The 18,987-nt window shown below is 39.1% G+C and overlaps 1 protein-coding gene across 7 annotated transcripts in view; it reads right to left on the minus strand.

Annotated features, from left to right (window-relative positions):
- CDIN1 (CDAN1 interacting nuclease 1) overlaps positions 1-18,987 on the minus strand; it is a 273,955-nt gene that overhangs the window by 142,165 nt on the left and 112,803 nt on the right. The window lies entirely within an intron of this gene.

The following is an 18,987-nucleotide window of genomic DNA, read 5'->3' on the forward strand; positions in this document are numbered from 1 at the left end:
ATGGAGAATAGTTAGAAAAGAGAAAAGGATTTGGCTACTTGAGTTTCAGCAGGAAAACCTGTCACTGTTAACCAGAATTAATCCATGTAATAGTTAAGGAGAAGGAGGTTTTCAAGTATTCCTATGTAGATGAAGACTCCACAGGGAGAAGTACATCTGCAATGTCAGATACAGGTGTCAATGAAAACTTACATAAAATCCTGGGAGGTAAGGTCTGTGGAGGTGGCCAAGCTTTGGAGTATGGAGTGTGTGTGACCAGGCCCTGGGCAGGCAGAGTAGGATCTGGGCTGTCAGTTCTCATAGCACACAAACTTAGAGGTCTAATCTGAGTAAGGAATACCAGGAAATTGGAGCTGAAGCCTGTGGAATCCTAGAAAGGAGCTAAAAGTGCTTTGTCATTACTGGGCATTGGTTTCCAGTGACATGACAACATTCGAAATGGCAGAGAAAATAGAGAAATAATTCAAACAAAGATGTATGATGATGCTCAGAGTGCTACTGGAGAGACAGGTATTATGCAAACTAGGTGAATGAACAACGAAGTACTTCAAAATTCAGTCCTGATTTTAGGTTATGGACCTAAAGATATGGACCTCGGACAGAAGTATCTTAATTTTCAGTTAACAGACAGTTATCACATTTGGAAACAATTTGACTAAAATACTGGGATAGTTCTTTTTATCCAATATTATGGCAAATACACAAAACCTTCCACAATTTGCAGAGTGCAGTTTAAATGTCAGGAGGATATTATTATACTTGTTTTATATTTACTAGTTGTGGAGACAGCAAGAAAACGTTTCCGGATAGCCATTCCCGATGAAAAGTAGTTAGCTTATTACTCTTGTATTTTAGAAATTCATTAATGGTAAACAGTTTTTCTTTCCATCCTCATCCCCATACCACCATCATGCTGCATTAAGAAATAATATGGGTAAGTAGTCAAAGCTCCACTTCACAGTATATAAACCTAACACGGAACATATTTATACATCACAGAAAATTCTCTTGACAGCTCTCTGGCCTCCACCTAACTGCAACCTTTTAACACATGATATTACCTATGAGGCGACTACTTCAAAAGCTACCTGAGATTCACCTCCACGTACATTCATTTTGCACTTGGGAGGGAGTCCTCAAACATTCAAACTCCAATCAATGGTTTCTATCACAAAGATAAAGACAGATTGTAAAACATTTACAGCATAGAGACCTCCTCATTGGTTTGGTCTGTTTCAAGCATGAACAATCTCCGTTCACGTTTATCATTTTGAAAAACGCATTTAATTTCTTTGAATTAAAAGCATTAATAGCTCCAACTAAGATGTTTGGCTTGATGGTAACGGGAGAAAAGCGACTAGAGAAATTTGAAAAGCAATCATTTATATACATTTCAATATTGAAATACTTCTGTACTGAAGGCAGCATTTCACGTTCATCTGTGGGGGAGGAGAAGGGCAGAGAGAGAAGGCAGTTAGTGTCAGGTACCCTGACCAAACCTGGGTCCTTGGTACTGCAGGAAGGTCAGATCTTTTCAGCATTGTCTCGGTGTGTCAAAATATGTCAACAAACATCACACCACAGGAAGAAGAATGAGCTCTCAGTTCTTTATACCAATGGAGCTCTGGACGTAGGGTATGCATGAATGGTTTTCCCAGCTGTTTGACAAATGCAGCTCCCAAGGTTCCTTTCAAGTGTGATCGTTAAAAGCCCTAGGTTTTTACATTTTTGCACACAACTTTCTTAACCCACATGACTCGTGATGGAAACTGATGTCAGGTTAACTATCAATACTCCAAATAATCAGATTCAAGGCAACTAAAGTTACTATATAAATGGTTAAATGCAAGAGATGAAGGTTGGGAGTCCATAAATTTAGAAACAATTTTATTCACTAGAAGAGTGATAACTTACTGTTCATCAATTCTCTAAGCTTTATTATGGATGTCATTATATCACAGTTGTCTTCTTTCTTTACCTGCCCAGGCATTTCTCTACACTCCTCCGTGAAAACCCACTGTGGCTATTTACTGTGGGTGATCCCCAAATCCTATCTATCTCCAATCCATCACTTGAATCAATCCACAACCCAGTTGCCTCTGGACATCTCTGAACATCACAACTGAAGTTATTGGTAACCTGGATTATTTTCCACTCTCAATTCTTTAACAGCATCGTTATTCTCCACGCCACCAATATCAAAGCCTTAAAGTTATCTTTGTAGCATACCTCCCAATACAACATTTAGTTACTTGCCGAATTCTGTAAATTCTGTCTTTATCATCTCTGTAAGTCTGCACAATCTCCTTCCATTCCCACCCACTGTTATAATTTGGGAATTAATGGATTATGTCAATAGGGACAACTGTGTTAGCAATTGTGTTTCCACCCCCAACTGCTTGTTTCTGTCTACTCTAAGCAATGCTACCTAGAGCATCCATCCTAAAGTTACATCCTTATCACGCTACACTTCTATTAAAAAAAATCTCCCCTGGTTTTCCAGCTTTGTGACCTGTGTGCACTTAAACTCTCTGCCTCACTTTCCTCTTATGAAATGGAGATAAAATACTATTATCTTCCTCATAGGATTGTTATGCAGATTAAAGTGGATAATACATGCCAGTGCTTAAGCCAGTGCCTCGAACATAGATGGTGCTCAGTGTTAGCTATCTTTGTGATCCTGGTACATGTTTTGTTTCCCTGTTAGATTAAATTAAACTCCTTGAAGGCAAGGTGAGGTTTTGTTTATCTTTGTGTGCTCTGAATGTATGAAATGTGTCTCTTTATAAAGGAACTCAATACATATCTACTGAACTTTGTCATATATCTATGCTACTACTGACGGACCATTTTGCCAGAATGTTGCATTAGGAATATTTAGTGGTAAAAATATTCATTTTACATTAAAATAATGAGAGACAGCTGGAACTGATCGAAATTTTGGTCCAGTGCCAAGTCAGTATGGTTTTACACACCTGGCCTATGCACATAACCAACAACTTCATTTTCGCCAGCTTCATAATCAATATAGAGTGCTATGAAAGTATTATGCTGAAGCTATCTGGGATGAAAATGATAGACTCATATCTACATAAGTTGATGAGCTTTATGAATTAAAAAAACTCTTTTGGCTAAATAAAGAATTTTGCATTAATTTTGAATTTATGATCACTTGGAATGAGCTATGAGGGATGCTATACGACTAAATTTAAAATGTGTAGGTGGTGGTGGTTAGCAAAGCTGCTAGAGATAAAAGGGAAGAAAATGGCAAAGAGGAATATATAAGAACTACAAAGGGGTTAACAAGATTGTTAACTTGTTGGCAGAGTCCCTGTGAGAAAATAAGGGTGAACAAAATGGTAAATATCTCGCTGTTAGTGATTCAGGTAGGAAAGGGAGCAAAACAAGAGAATGGAATTCATAAATCATAAGTAGGCTAAGAATGTAAAGGAGAAAGCAAGAAAACATAAAAGAATCTAAATTGCTTGTGTTAAATGGAATAAATGGATAAATGGAATTCATACTAGGAGTTTAGTTTTTACGAGAATACGACTTCCAGGGTCACTTAGAAATGAGAAGGAAAGGATGTTTACCATTGCTATTATGTATCCACATATGACTGTGTTTTATGAGAAGAGTATGAGACATGCAAATTATATTCATGGCTCATTTTCCATATTCCACATGTGGGCGACGAGAATGAGCAAGGGCAAACTAGGGCAACACGGCCTCATCACCTATAAGTCACCCATCCCAGGAGATTCTTGAATGATACCAAATTGCAAAAGATGCTCAGAAATGGGAACCTGTATCTCTTCAATGCAGAGGGAGAGAAGAGCAAGAGAAAAGGCATAACTTCTGTGAACAGGACTCTACCTCAGCAAAAGACGGCCAGCTCTATGTCTATCCAAATGGCAGCAGAAGCCCTTGGTAAGTACTATTGGAAGATGATTGAAGAAAGGTGCCTTCTAAAAACCATACACTTATTACCCGATCTTTGGCCTTGACCATACTAATTCCTTTCCCTTTGTTGGGCAAAAAGCAGTGACTGAAAATTCCATTTCAACTCTAAGGATCCTGGAAGAAAGAGACCTAGAAGTCTGTTTGAGAAAGAGAGAGAGAGAGAGAGAGAGAGAGCACAAAAGAAAAACCTGAAGGTGTGCACAATCCTCTCCCATAAATTATTCTATTCATAGTTGATGATTAAGAAAATGTTTATGATAAAAATGAAATCTGTAACTTAAATAGCAAATAAGATCACAAGGTTAACACTGAACAAGACAAACTGTTTACAGTATGTTAAAACTATGTGTGGGGCGCCTGGGTGGCGCAGTCGGTTAAGCGTCCGACTTCAGCCAGGTCACGATCTCGCGGTCCGTGAGTTCGAGCCCCGCGTCAGGCTCTGGGCTGTCCGTGAGTTCGAGCCCCGCGTCAGGCTCTGGGCCGATGGCTCGGAGCCTGGAGCCTGTTTCCGATTCTGTGTCTCCCTCTCTCTCTGCCCCTCCCCCATTCATGCTCTGTCTCTCTCTGTCCCAAAAATAAATTAAAAACGTTGAAAAAAAAATTTAAAAAAAAACTATGTGTTAAAAGCTATTAATGAGAGACATCTACTTGGAGCCAAGTGGGGCTAGAGGGACTGGATTTATCCTCCTGCTGGAAAGAAAGAAACAAACAAAATAGATGATGACAAATATCAAGCAATGAGGGACAATGATCCCTGAGTGATGGGAAACAAAAAAGGTAAGTCCTTTGCCCCAGCCTATTTCCTGGAGAGAGTTTTCAGACTGCAGTGTGAGGACGAAGAACTTCAGTGAGGGTGAAGAACCTAGGTGAGGCTCAGTGGGTCTGAGTTGAGGAGACGGAACTGGAAGAATGGGAAGACCAGGCAGCTAGAGTCTGTAGGACATAATACCAGCAGAAGACAGCTGCACAGAGAGAGAATTCCAGAGACTATCTCTGGGTCTCCCTTGAGTATACACAGAATATTGATCAGGGCATGTATGACTTGGACAATACTATCACCAATTTGACCTAACTGCCACTTACAGAACAGTCCACTCACAACAGAACAAACTTCCAAGTGTGCATGAAACACTTGGCAAGATAACCATAGTCTAGGCCATAAAACAAATCTCAATAAATTTAAAAGGATGCAACTTTGTGTCTGACCTCAATGGAATTACATTAGAGACCAATAACAGGAAGATATGTGAAAAATTTCCCAATATTTAGCATACATCTAAATAGCCTGGGAATCAGAGAAGACATGAAAAAGAAAAATTAGAAAGTATTTGGAACAAACTAAATATGAAAACCCAACATATAAAATTTTGTGGAATATGCAGTTCTTTGAGGTAAATTTACAGCATTAAATTGCCTGTCTTAGAAAAAAGAATGGTTTCAAGTTAATAAACGCAGTCTTCCACCTTAAGAAACTAGAAAAAGAAGAGAAACTGAAACTCTTTTAAGTAAAAGAAAAAATACAGAGAGAAATAATCAATGAAAGGGAAAAAGGAAAATAGAAAAAAAATCAATTAAAGTAAAAATTGGTTTTTTCAGAAGACCATAAAATTGATAAATCTCTAGGAAGACTGATCGGAGAGAAGATACAATTACCAATATCAGGAATGAAAAAGTTGACATCACTACAAATTCTACAGTTATTAAAAGAAAAAGGGAATATTCTGAATAAGCTTATCCCAACACATTGTACAACTTAGATCAAATGAACACATTGTTTTGAAAGAGGCAAAGTACCAAAGTTCATTCAAAAAACAAAGGAACAAAAAAACCAGCCTGAATCATCCCTACATCTATTAAACAAGCCAATTTTGTAGTTAAAAAACCTTCCAACCACAACAATAACAAATAGGCACAGATGGTTTGACTGGGAAATTCGGCCTAACAGTTAAGACAGAAATAATAACAAATCTGCACAAACTTTTCCAGAAAATTGAAGAGGAAAGGATACTTTCTAACTCACACTATGAGCCAGCATTATTCTAATACCAAAACCAGACAAAGACTTTAACAAGAAAAATAAGCCCCAGACCAATATCACTCATAAATGTGTAAGTGAAAAAATTCTTGATACATCTTCAACAAATCAAATCCAACAAGATATAAAAAAGAGTATTTTTATCCTTTCTTGTTGTTTCATGACCAAGTGGAATTTAACCTAGGAATGCAAAGTTGGTGTAACATTCAGGAATCAATCGCTGTAATTAACCATTTTAAACAGATTAAAAAGATCCATATGACCATCTTAAAAAATAACCATATGATCACCTTACTTGATGCAGAAAAGCATTTTATGAAATCCAACATCCATTTTTGATAAAATCTCTTAGCAAGCTAGGAATACTAAAGGAGTTTCCTCAACCTGATAAAGAAAATCTACGAAAACGGACAGCTAACATTATCCTTAATGGTGGAAGACTGAATGACTTTCCCCCAACATCAGGAGCAAGGCGATGTATGCTCTCTATCTGTATGCTCTCTATCACTAGTTACCTCTGTATAGGTGATTCTAGCCAGTACAGTTTAAAAAAAGCACCCAAATTGAAAAAAGTGTAATTGTCTTTATGTACAAATGACATGGATGTATACGTAGAAAATCCTCTGGAATCTACCAAAAAAGTAAAGTATTAGAATGACTTTTACAAAGTTGGAGGATGTAAGATCAACATACAAGATCAACTTCCATTTTAATTGGGAGATTGAAATGAAAACTACCACTTTTAATAGAATCAAGCAATATAAAATACATACGGTTCAATCTAATGAAAATGTGAGAGATTTGTACACTGAAAACTATAGGGCATTTCTGAGAAAAATATTAAAAACCTAAATAATTGGGAGAGATACCATGATTATTGATCAGAAGACTCAATATTCTTAAGATATAACTTCTTCCCAAATGGACCTCTGAATTCAATGTAATCTCAATCAGAATCCCAGTAGACTTTTTTAGGGGAGATTTATAAGCTGATTCTAAAATTTATATGGTAATGCAAAGGACACAGAATAGACAAAAATAACTTTGAAAATGAAAAATAAAATTGGAGGACTTACACAGGTTCCAAAATATAATGCTTTAGTAATCAAGATAGTATAGAATTGGTATAGGCAAACTGATCAATGGAACAAAACAGAGAATTAGAAAAAGGTCGACATATAAATGATTAATTGATTTTTGACAAATGTGCAATGGCTGTGTAGTTGAAAATGCATAGTCTTTACAACAAAAGGTTCTGAAACAATTAGATATCCATACGCTAGAAAACAAACTTTGATCCATGTGTCATACCATATATAAAAATTAACTGAAAATGGATGCTAGACCTAAATATAAATCTAAAAATAAATCTTTTAGAAAAAAGGGGAAGATCTTTGCGATTTTTTATTTTTTCAAAAGATTTTTTTTTAAATTTTATGCATTCTCTTCATCCAATGTGGGACTCGAACTTACAACCCCGAGATCAAGAGTTACATGCACCACCAGCTGAGCCAGCCAGACATCCCTGTGAGTTCTTTAGATCTTTGAATCTTTAAAATTTTCTAGATATAACATCAAAGGCATAGTCCATAAAAGAAAAATGGTTAAACTGGATTTTATTAAAATTAAATTGAAAGCCACTGTTAAGAGAATGAAAAGACAAGCCCCAGAGCAGGAGACAATACTTCATATCTGATCACACATCTGATAAAAGACTCATACCCAGAATATTATTTTTAAACTACCAAAACACAATAAGGAAACAACTTGAAAAATTAGCCAAAGACTTGAACAGACATTTCCCCAAAGAAGAAAGGTAGCAAATAAGGATGCAGAAAGATTTTCAATATTAGTCATTATAGTAATGCAAATTAAGGTCACACTGAGGCACTAACACAAAACTCTTAAGACAGCCTGAAGTTAAAAAGACTGAACACACCAAGTGGTGAGGAAGTTGAGGAATGCCCGAAACTATTATTTTGCAAACAGGTAGAAACATATACTTACTGTATGTCCTATCCATTTAATTCGTAGGTATTTGGCTAAGAGACATGAAACCATACAAATATTTTTACATGACTATTCAAAGGAGCTTTATTACCAATAGCAAGAAATAGAAACAACTTAAATATTAAGTCAATAGGTGAATGGACAAACAGTCGTATAGCTATGCAAGTGAATATTTCTCAGCCAAAAAAAAAAAAAAAGGCCCGACAGAGAGTACATGCTATGATTCCATTTACAGAAAACACTAGAAAATGCAAAATAATGTATAGTGAAGAAGTCAGATTAGTGTTTGCCTGGGTGCAGAGAGAAGTGAAGGAGTTGAGAAAGAGGATTCTCAAGGGCACATGGAACTTTTGGGGTGGTAGGTATGCTTAGTATCCACACCATGGTGATAATTTTATGAATTTATATACACATGTGTCAAAACTGGTCAAATTGTATACTTTCAATATATGCAGTTTATAATGTCGATTGTATCTCCATAAAGCTATTTTTTTTTTCAGTACTGATGGGTTTCATTTAATTCCACTAAAAGATATTTTACAATTTTCTACATAGACTTCTTGCACATAGAGTTAGGTATTTGGATTTTTTGTATTCCTTTAAATAGTATCTTTTTCTTAAATTTTTTCTGTGTTACTGATATATATAAATGCAATGATTTCTTTTTTTTTTAATATATGAAATTTATTGTCAAATTGGTTTCCATACAACACCCAGTGCTCATGCCAAAAGGTGCCCTCCTCAATACCCATCACCCACCCTCCCCATCCATAAAGCTATTTTTAAAACTTATTTATTAAAATAGACTTACTTTTTATGTGCAACCAACTACAATTCAGAAAAGCAAAACAAAACATGAACTCCATTTAAAACAAAAACATGTATTTCTTATCAAATGTTCCACAGTCCACTTCTCTTTGGATTCAGACTGGTTTTTAGACAGTTCAGTCAGAATTTGTGAATCTGAACCGTATACAAAATGACTTCACTGATTCAGCGGGCTTCAAATCCAGTAACTTAGGGGTTAATTATATTCTGGGTGTAGTAGTATATGTGACAGGCTTTTATTTCTTTATTTATTAAAAAAATTTTTTTTAATGTTTAGTTTTGAGAGAGAGAGAGAGAGAGAGAGAGAGAAAGAGAGGGCATGTGAGTGGGGGGAGGGGCAGAGAGAGAGGGAGACACAGAATCTGAAGCAGGCTCCAGGCTCTGAGCTGTCAGCACAGAGCCCGACGCGGACCTTGAACACACAAACCGTAAAATCATGACCTGAGCCGAAGTTGGACCTGAACCAAATGAGCCACCCAGGCACCCCTGACAGGCTTTCATAATAATCCTACAGATACACGCTTTGAATACAGAATAAGGGCTCTTGAGAAAGCAATGGAGAACATGTGGCCTATTTTTCTCGAACCTCATGAAGGTAAATAATCTAAACCACATATGCCGGAGAGCTTTTCAGTTCAGCTCCGCAAACCCATTAACTGAGTAAAGTAGCCTTTACTAACAGATTTATCACCACGACTGACAGGAAACTGCCTGGTGGAGCAGAAAGCACCCAGGTGTGAATTCAGAGGGGGATGTGGATTCAGGTGCTGTCCCTGTGGTTTACTGCCTCAGGCCTTACCATAACCCCTACTATAAGCTCCACAAAAGCAGGTTGGGTCCTTACTGACTGACATAGTGCCTGTGAAACATTTGCTGACCTGAACTTTATTTCTTATTTATGTATTTATTTATGTATTTATTTATTTATTTATTTATTTATTTACTTACTTATTTAAATGTTTAGTTATTTTTGAGAGAAAGAGAGAGAGTGTGAGTGGAGGGTAAGAGAGAGAAAGTGAGACACAGAATCTGAAGCAGGCTCCAGGCACAGAGCCTGACGTGGGGCTCGAACCCACAAACTGTGAGATCATGACCTGAGCTGAAGTTGGAGGCCTAACCGACTGAGCCACCCAGGCGCCCCGAACCTTTATTTCTTAAAGCTTTATTTTTCTTATCAAGACTGTTTGAAAGCAGACAGGCTACGAATGCGAGGGCTGGCTGGCAAATCAAGGCTAGGTAAAGAATTTACCATCAGTGCTGCATGTAGATTAGCATGATCGCCTCAAGTTTTCCAAAGAAAAGAAAAACTCTCAAGTCTAGGTTCTACCCAGCATCACTTAAATCAGTTCTCCAGGGAGAAGGCCCACATCAGTATTTTACTTTTTAAAAAATTTTTTAAACATTTATTTATTTTTGGTAGACAGAGTGCAAGCAGGGGAGGGGCAGAGAGAGAGGGAGACACAGAATCTGAAGCAGGCTTCAGGCTCTGAGCTCCGAGCTGTCAGCACAGAGCCTGACGTGGGACTCGAATCCATGAAGCGCAGGATCATGACCTGGGCCGAAGTTGGATGCTTAACCAACTGAGCCACCCAGGTGTCCTGGCCCACATCAGTATTTTAAAATGCCCCTCATGTGATTTCAATACACGGTGACACTTGAGAATCACTGACCTAGATCCTTGAGCCATTTTAGCATCAGTTTCAACCTGCTCTCCAATATTCTAGAATGAATCTCAGAAATGGATTCTTGGGCTTCTGACTCTATCCATGCTCCTGAGTCACTCCCTACTGGCAGCGTCTCTATTATGCTTCCCTCACTCTCTCTGGATGATCATAATGGTTGTGTTTCCATCCTTGGAATGACCACCCAATCATTTGCTTGTGAGTTTGGTGTGGGGTAACTTTTCTGAACCATATGTGACTCATACTAATTTTATCATAGTGGGTCAGCAGGAGGAGTCATCCTTTCAACAATTTTTTGGTACCCTGATTTTGGAAAACTGGTCAATATGCTCTCTCTATACACTGGCCACCCGCCAACACCCCCTCCTCCACAAAAAAATCTTGTGCATGCTTGAAGACAGTAACCAGAAAGACAGCTTCCTGAGAAACCATAATTCATTGATATTTCCTTATATGTCTATTTTCTTTCTCTTTATTCCTTCAACCCATTCCAGTTTTTTTTAAACAACTGTCTCTTTATTGCAAGTATCACTTGAAAAGCCTAAGAAACATTTCTATTTCTCATTCAGTTTCGTATTAAGTCAACATTGAAAAACAACAACAGCAGAAAATATGTATTCCTTGGTGGGGGAAAATTCTTGCATTTCCCTCTCCAAATGCAGAAAAAGAGGTGACGAGAGAAATCATTCTTATAAAAGTCCTATATACACGGCAGACACATCTTTCGTCCTTTTGAAACATTTCAAGGTTTCTCCAGCTAATAACAGTGTCAAGTATTTGTGTGGAACAACAGAACATCAATATCTCACGACCATCCCCACTATGAGAGTTGGAAAAGCAAATTATTATATTTTACCTTTAGAGGAGCCCGCTTCAGTGCTTTTGCTAATTATTAGTCGATCTGTCTCTTGTCGCTGATGGACTACTTGTTAGTATACGGCAGGAGTGCCTTCCGAGGCTGCTGTAATTGAAGGTTTACAAGAGCTTCTGCGGCTGAGGCACATCCAACTTAAGACAGATGTGCTCAGCCTTGTTTTTAACAGGACTGAAATAACTGGAAATCGGTGATTTGGCTAATTGCAGGCTTCCTGGAAGTATCTCAATACAGGAAAAACTTTAGCCCTCCTCTGAAAAGTACCTTCCTTTAAGTCTAACGGTGGGCAGCCCCATTCAAAATGCCTCACCTGTCAAGGTAGCACAGACCAGAGAAAGCAACAGCTAAACCATAGACTATAATCACCAATCTTTAAAATATACTTAGAGGTAAGAACTACAGTCAGATCAATTCTTGTGGCAGAAGGTATTAGCTTAGCATTGCCTCCAGAAGAGTAGACTCTGTGGAGCCAACGATTCAAAAATCTGACATATGGAACTCAGCTTTCAATCTTTTCAGTGATACATAAATGTGATCAAGACCATATTGCCTCTGGTGCTCATTTCCCCTATTTCCTAACACCAGTACAAGAAATGACTTTGGAAAATACACATATTTTCTTCCTTTGATACTGTTCTTTAGAATCATTCAAGAAGGGTTCATGGCCTGGCCCAGAACTTGAGCGGATTCTGCTCTGGAACCCTATGGTTATATCTTAACCCGTGGGGTAAGGAGTCTTCAGGACCAAGGGGACATCCCTCACTTGATGTCTATTCCCCCAATCTCTTTCTAGGCCACACTTCATGCACCATGGACCTGACAAATTCCTGATCAACTAGCCATGAGACCACCCCCAAGGCCTGCATAGCCCTCTCTCTCGGGTTCATCTGACTGATAAGGTGGCGGACCACCAGAGTGTCTATCTCTGCCCTGAAAGATGCCAAGGGCAGTGGTTTGCGGGAATGTGCACGGCACTGGATGTGCAGAATGCAGTGTGCTTGACAGTTTCCCACAGGTAGGACTGGGCCAAGGGTAGGAAAACAAGAGAGGTGAACTATGCAGCGGGACCAACGATGCCACCATTGTCATATGCAGTCTGGATCTCCACGGAGGCTGGGAATTCTTAATGCAAATCTTCCTATAGGACAAAATACACTTTATTGTTTGTTAACTTGATATACAACCTTAAATCCTCAGGCTCATGGTATACAGGGCTCCATATGTACTCTTGCCCCGAGCCACTGGAATGTAGGGTGGGCCCAAGTTTTATGTATCCCCTAAAGAAACCACAAAGTATCTTCTGCTCAGGATTCTTAAGGCATTCCATGTCAAATCTCAAATGAGAGATTTGGTTCAAGTTTTGTGAAAGCAAGTAATGAGATTATAAATATTTATCTAGAAAACTTTATAATATGTGTTTGCCTTTTAGTTATCAGTTGTGTTCTATTTTAAAACTCCTTACGTAAATACGCTGTAGTTGACGAAATAGATCTGAGAAAATCTATACATCTGAAAAGTCTGGAAAAGCTTTTTTTAAAAAATGAGGCATTTTTCTCAGTTCTTAGAGTGGCATTCTCAAAGAAAAAAAAAATTGGGCCCTATTGTGGTATAATGTCACAGTATCTGAAAATCCTTAATGGAGGATTCAAAATGTTATCGTCGGCCATGCACCAAAAAATTCACCCATACATTCATTTGGTCAAATAAATATCTACTGACCACCTATTGGCACCACCACCAGCCAGGCATTCCACCAGATTCTGGGCATTTTGATGGCAGATAAAACATAGAGATAAGATGAAACTCAATATTAACTGGAGGAAGGTGACAAGTCAACAAGAAATTTCAATAGTTGACACATGCTATGAACTTAGCAGCAGAATGCAGGGTGGGTACTAAACCCAACCCTGGAATGCAGGAAGGTTTCCCAAAGACACGTCAGCCAAGCTGAATAGCTGAAGAGGAGTTTATCTGGCAGAGAAAGTAAATACAAATGTCCACTCGGAACACTTTTAAATTCCATCAGACAGTGATATACAGGAAAAAGAGACACAGGAATGAATATTTGTTGACCACTAGGTGCTTCAAAAGTGCCATATGTGTGGGGCGCCTGGGTGGCTCAGTAGGTTAAGCGTCCGACTTCAGCTCAGGTCATGATCTCACAATTTGTGAATTCAAGCCCCACGTTGGGCTCTGTGCTGACAGCTCAGAGCCTGGAGCCTGCTTCGGAATCTGTGTGTCTCTCTCTCTCTCTGCCCATCCCTCACTAGTTCTTTGTGTCTCTCTCAAAAATAAATAAAAACATTAAAAAAAAGTTTTTAAAAAGTGGCATATGTGTATTAAATAACTGGTCTTCATCACGACATGGTCAAGATGGGATTACTGACATTTTATTGGAGAAAACAAAGACTCAGGAGGGTTAAGCAAGTCATTCCTAGTCATGGGACTGGAAAGTGGCATAGCCTGGATTCAAACTCAAGAACAGGAGAGATTCCTCCCATCGTTTCAAGGATCACTACACTGGAAAATCATGTTGAAACAAAACTTTGACTTGTCCTTGCCAGTCAGTAAGTTTCGATCCTCTTTGAGAGAAATAAAGAGGTAATACATGCAAAGTGCACTGTAGTTTGTAATAGATGCCACTGGTGACAGTGTGCCAGAGTGTGTCCAGAATGGCAGATGGCAGGGCTGAACTTGTGGTTGGGGTTCCCACCTTCTTGATCAGGAGTTGTTGGGCACTGTTCACGTGCTGCCTTAGCTGCTGGCAGATCTTTGATATTTAGCATCACTTAAAATTTTCATTCAGACGGACCCACTTTATCTCCAAACACTAAAAGTGAGCACAGGGTGTCTACTCCTATGTCTCTGAAAGGCCACGTGTATATACAGAACCCACGCATGTAATTTGGACTCAGATTATAGAATTGGTTTTTATTTTCTTTTCTTTTTTTTTTTTTAACCTGTCACCACCAGAATATGAAAATATACTTAGTAATACTGGCCAAATTGTCAAGGAAGTCACTTTTTGACTATAGAAGTAGAATGGAAAGGTTATTGGGGTATTGATTGCATAAGGAAGTATGGTTTTTATACAATTTATATTTATAATCGTATGTATATGGGATATCTGTGTGTATGTGTGTAAATATGCGTGTATTTTTTTTAAGTTAAAAAAAATTTAAACTTTTATTTTTGAGAGAGAGAGAGAGAGAGAGAACATACGAGTGGGGGAGTGGGGGAGGGGCAGAGAGAAGGGACTAGGATCCAAAGTGGGCTGTGTGCTGACAGCAGAGAAAGCCCAGTGTGGGGCTCGAACTCACGAACCGGGATCATGACTTGAGCTGAAGGCGGTGCTTAACCAACTGAGCCACCCAGGCACCCAACATGTATGTATTTTCTTTTTTTTTTTTTAATTAAAACAAAAAATTTTTTTAACGTTTTTATTTATTTTTGAGACAGAGAGAGACAGAGCATGAACGGGGGAGGGTCAGAGAGAGAGGGAGACACAGAATCTGAAACAGGCTCCAGGCTCTGAGCAGTCAGCACAGAGCCCGACGCGGGGCTCGAACTCACGGACTGCGAGATCGTGACCTGAGCCGAAGTCAGACGCTTAACCGACTGAGCCACCCAGGCGCCCCTGTATGTATTTTCTATACAATTGTATATATAGTCTTATAGAATTTGGGGCTGTATTATGGTCCAGATGCTGCTTCTCAGAGGCCTTTTTTATTTCCTTTAACTCCACAGAAGTAGAGACTTGCAGCTTGAGGAGTTATTTAATCAAGGTTCATACCTGGGATAGGGGCCTGCTCATGGGAGAGGCAGCTTATGTTCTGTACTCAATATCTTTGGCTTCAGGGAAGGTGATGGCATTCGAAATTCAGATTTTTCTGAGGTTAATTAAACCGGGGAAAATATCTGAAGCTTTGATTACAAAGGAATGAGGGGCATACTACATATAGCCATACAAAAGGAAAACCCCTTTAATACAGGCTTGTATTCAAACAAATTGATGCTTATTTAAATGTTTATTCTTTCCCTCAGAAAGGGATAAATATTAGGAACAAAGGTCCAACTAAGTGAGAAGGGAGAGATGACTTAAGTGAGGCCTTTTAGACTGAGTGGTCAGGGAAGGTTTCCCTGAGGAGGGGAAATGTGGGCAGACACCTGAATGGTGTGAAAAGTTTACCATGTGGAGATTCAAATGAAGAAAACTCCAAGCAGACAAATTAGCCAGAGTAAGAGTTCTGAAGTAGAAATCAGCAGTGTAGATTTAAGGAAGGCCCAGAAAGCCAGTGTGGCCCCAGAAGTCTAAGAGGGAGAGGGAGCCTTAGTTGAGGGGAGAGGGAGAGAGAGAGAGAGAGGTAGATGTTCAAATAACTGGGGGTGGTGGAGGGCCAGATCATGCAGGGCTCTGAATGTCATGTGAAAGAGTTCGGGTTTTATTTTAAACATGACGGGAAGCCACTGAGGAGTTTTGAGCAGGAAGCAACACAATCTGATTTGTATTACCCAACAGTCACTCTAGCTAGGGTAGGAAAAACGGACTATAGGACGGTAACAGTTAATGTATGGAAACCACTTTGGAAGCTCCAGCAACCGTCCAAGAGGTGATGACAGACAGCGAGGTGATGCCAAGTAAGAAGGTGATGCTGCGGCATGATTGGAGATATGGCAAAGATGGAGCTGAGGACTTTTGGGTAGGCTGGTGATGGGTTAGGTCTTTGGCTTGAGCAACTTGGGCAAACTGTGATGCCATTAATTGATCTTGGGAGGAATCGGGGGAAGCAATGAGCCTGAGGAGGCAAATCAAAGGCTTAACGTCAGACCTGTTAAGTCTGAAATAGCCATTAGATATCCAAGAGGAGACATGAACAGACAGTTGCAGAGACAAATTTGTACTCAGAGGAAATATTAGGACTGGGAGCAAGAATTAGGAGATACTATTATAGAGGTGGTATATAAAACCATAGTCTCCGATGAGATCTCCAAGGGAGCATGCAGGAGTGAATGTAGAGGGCAAAGGGAAGAGGGGTGAGCACTGAATTCCAGGGCCCTCTTCCCACGGAGCTGGGAGGAGGAAAAGCCAGCAAAGCAGACAGAGTATGCTGCTGGAATGGTAGGAAGCAACCCACTAGAGTACCTCTTGGAAGTCAAGAAAAGACATTTTAATAAAGACACAGGGTATGATCAACATTGTCAAAAGGTGCTGAAAGAATGAGTAAGAATAGCAACTTATATAAAAAAAGAAAACTCTTTTAGAAACATTAAGCTAAGAACTAAGGGCTCTGTAATTACTTATGTGAGAAAAAGGGCTTATACAAGGTCACAATTCTACAAATATTAATTGAACAGTCTTCTTATAAAATCCGACGTTTAATCTAAAAATAGTGTGACAGGGGTGCTGGGTGGGTCAGTCAGTTAAGCTTCAGACTCTTGATTTCTGCTCAGGTCATGAATTCGTGGTTCCGTGGGATCGAGTCCCACTTTAGGCTCCGTGCTGAGTATGGAGCCTGCTTGGGATTCTGTTTCCCTCTCCCCCCACCCCCAACTCTCTTTTTCTCTCTGTCTCAGCCCCTCCCTGGCTCGTAAAGCTCTCTCCCCTCTCTTTCTCAAAATGAATAAACATACATACATACATACATACATAAAAAAGTGACAATTTGATAACAGTGCGTATGTTAACTAGAGGCTGCTTATACAAATGAAGCAATTAACCCAAATGCCAACCAACCAACAGCCTCCTTGAAAGGCTATCCACAGGTGGGAGAGATGATTTTTTCCACTCTCAACAATTTTAGCAACTAGTATGTGAGTTATGTTGAGGCTAAATATAAAGAGTAGGATTCCATACTTTCATAAATGGGCTAAGTCAAAATGCCCTATCACTGGTGAGTTTGTGTCACTGTTATAATCAAAATTTTATGTCCAAGTCAATGCCTCTGTGTTCCATTTTGGATGTCACCACTACTTCCATTTCTTGGCCTCTCCGCAGACATTTGGTAAAACTACTGAATTCTGTGTAGAGTATTTTCTCCTTGGATGACCTAGAATGATTCAAAACCAAGGGCTACTTTTCCTTTATCACACAATATGCCCTAAATGAATCATGCCCAGTAGCTGGTGTATATTCAAAGAAAATGGTTAGGGAATGTAAACCAATAATCATGTAAGTAAAGCATCACTGAAATAGAAAAAGTAGCACACAGCAGAATAATCTAAAATCCAGTCCAAAGGCAACTGTATTAAATTATCTATAGCTCACATGTCCTCCAGCCAGGTCAACAATGTATAGAAGGCTGATTACTGACTAGATTATTTAACCAGCCTCTAAAATAGAGAGTGCTAGGTACACAGTAGGCACTCAATACATGTAGAGTTATTTTAGAAAGAAAATATGATTTTGGAATTTTTAAGCAAGCTCTACTCTTTGGAATTCAATTTGTAATTGTTCCCCATGAAAGGCTTGACCAGCACCAAAGTGGGGACACGGTCTCCGTGCATAATGATTTTATCAGTTTTTAAAAATGCTTTAGCAAACTAAACTTACACAATTTGATTTTCTTGCCATTGCTTTCCCTATAGCATCAAAGATGATTCTTTCTTTACTATTTCGAACTCAGAAAATTGCTAAAAATCTAAAATTCAATTTGCCACATTACTACTAATTTGAATAATGGCTGAATAAAAGACAGGGAACGCTGAAGCAGCATTGATTTCTAAAACATTTTGCACTTTCCTCCTCCATCCCTGTAAAGTAAAGCTCGGATGCTACGCACAATTACACAAGAAAATCAAGAAAGCCATTACATTCAGCATTTTGTCATGATCATTGTTACCATGGCAAAAAGTGGGCTTAGTTTAGCACAGCTGTCACGGACGAGGTCTGCTGGCCTTTCGTAAAGCTGAGTAACAATATGATACCAAATTCTGTAGCCTGTCACTGTTTTGTTTTGTTTTGTTTTCTTCCCCAGGACAAGACTATTGTCCACAGATGTTACTGTCTCATTCCTTAATGATCTGGGCCAGTGTCGTTGTCTTACTGTATTCTTGGCCAGTGACTGAGGAACAGAGTTAATCTAGGAAGGTTACTGCTTGCCCTACCTCCTGTTCTAAGGGGGGGGGAAATGTGTGGTGTGAAAACTTGGGACTTCAATACTAGAAAAAGCCAACGTTTCAACAGTGGTACTATAAATGACTACAGAGAGGCGCTGGAGAGGGCATGGGTTTGGGAGTGAGAAAGACAAATGCATGATAACTAACTGTAAGGCATATACTTTCTCTCTGAGAATCAGTTATGTATAAAGTAGGAGAAGTAACTTCCTTGTGAAGATTAACAGAGAATGTGGAGGCCCAGGCACATATTGAACGGTGGGTATTCAATAACAAAAGCATCCTCCCCTCCGACCCTCCGACCTTTTCCCTTAATCACTAAGATTTCCATGCCTTGAAGTTGGTAGGTAAACTGTTTTCTGTTGGAAGGTAAATCATTTTGATCTTTCACATCATTTGTACACTATCCTCACAGAGCTAAGGGTAAGGTATTTTTAAAGGTCTGAGAGTATGCATAAATTTCACATCAAAAAGAAAAAAAG

The sequence above is a fragment of the Panthera pardus genome, unplaced genomic scaffold (genome assembly GCF_024362965.1).
Source record: "Panthera pardus isolate Hobbes unplaced genomic scaffold, ASM2436296v1 HiC_scaffold_24, whole genome shotgun sequence".
In the NCBI taxonomy this organism is placed as follows: Eukaryota; Metazoa; Chordata; class Mammalia; order Carnivora; family Felidae; genus Panthera; species Panthera pardus.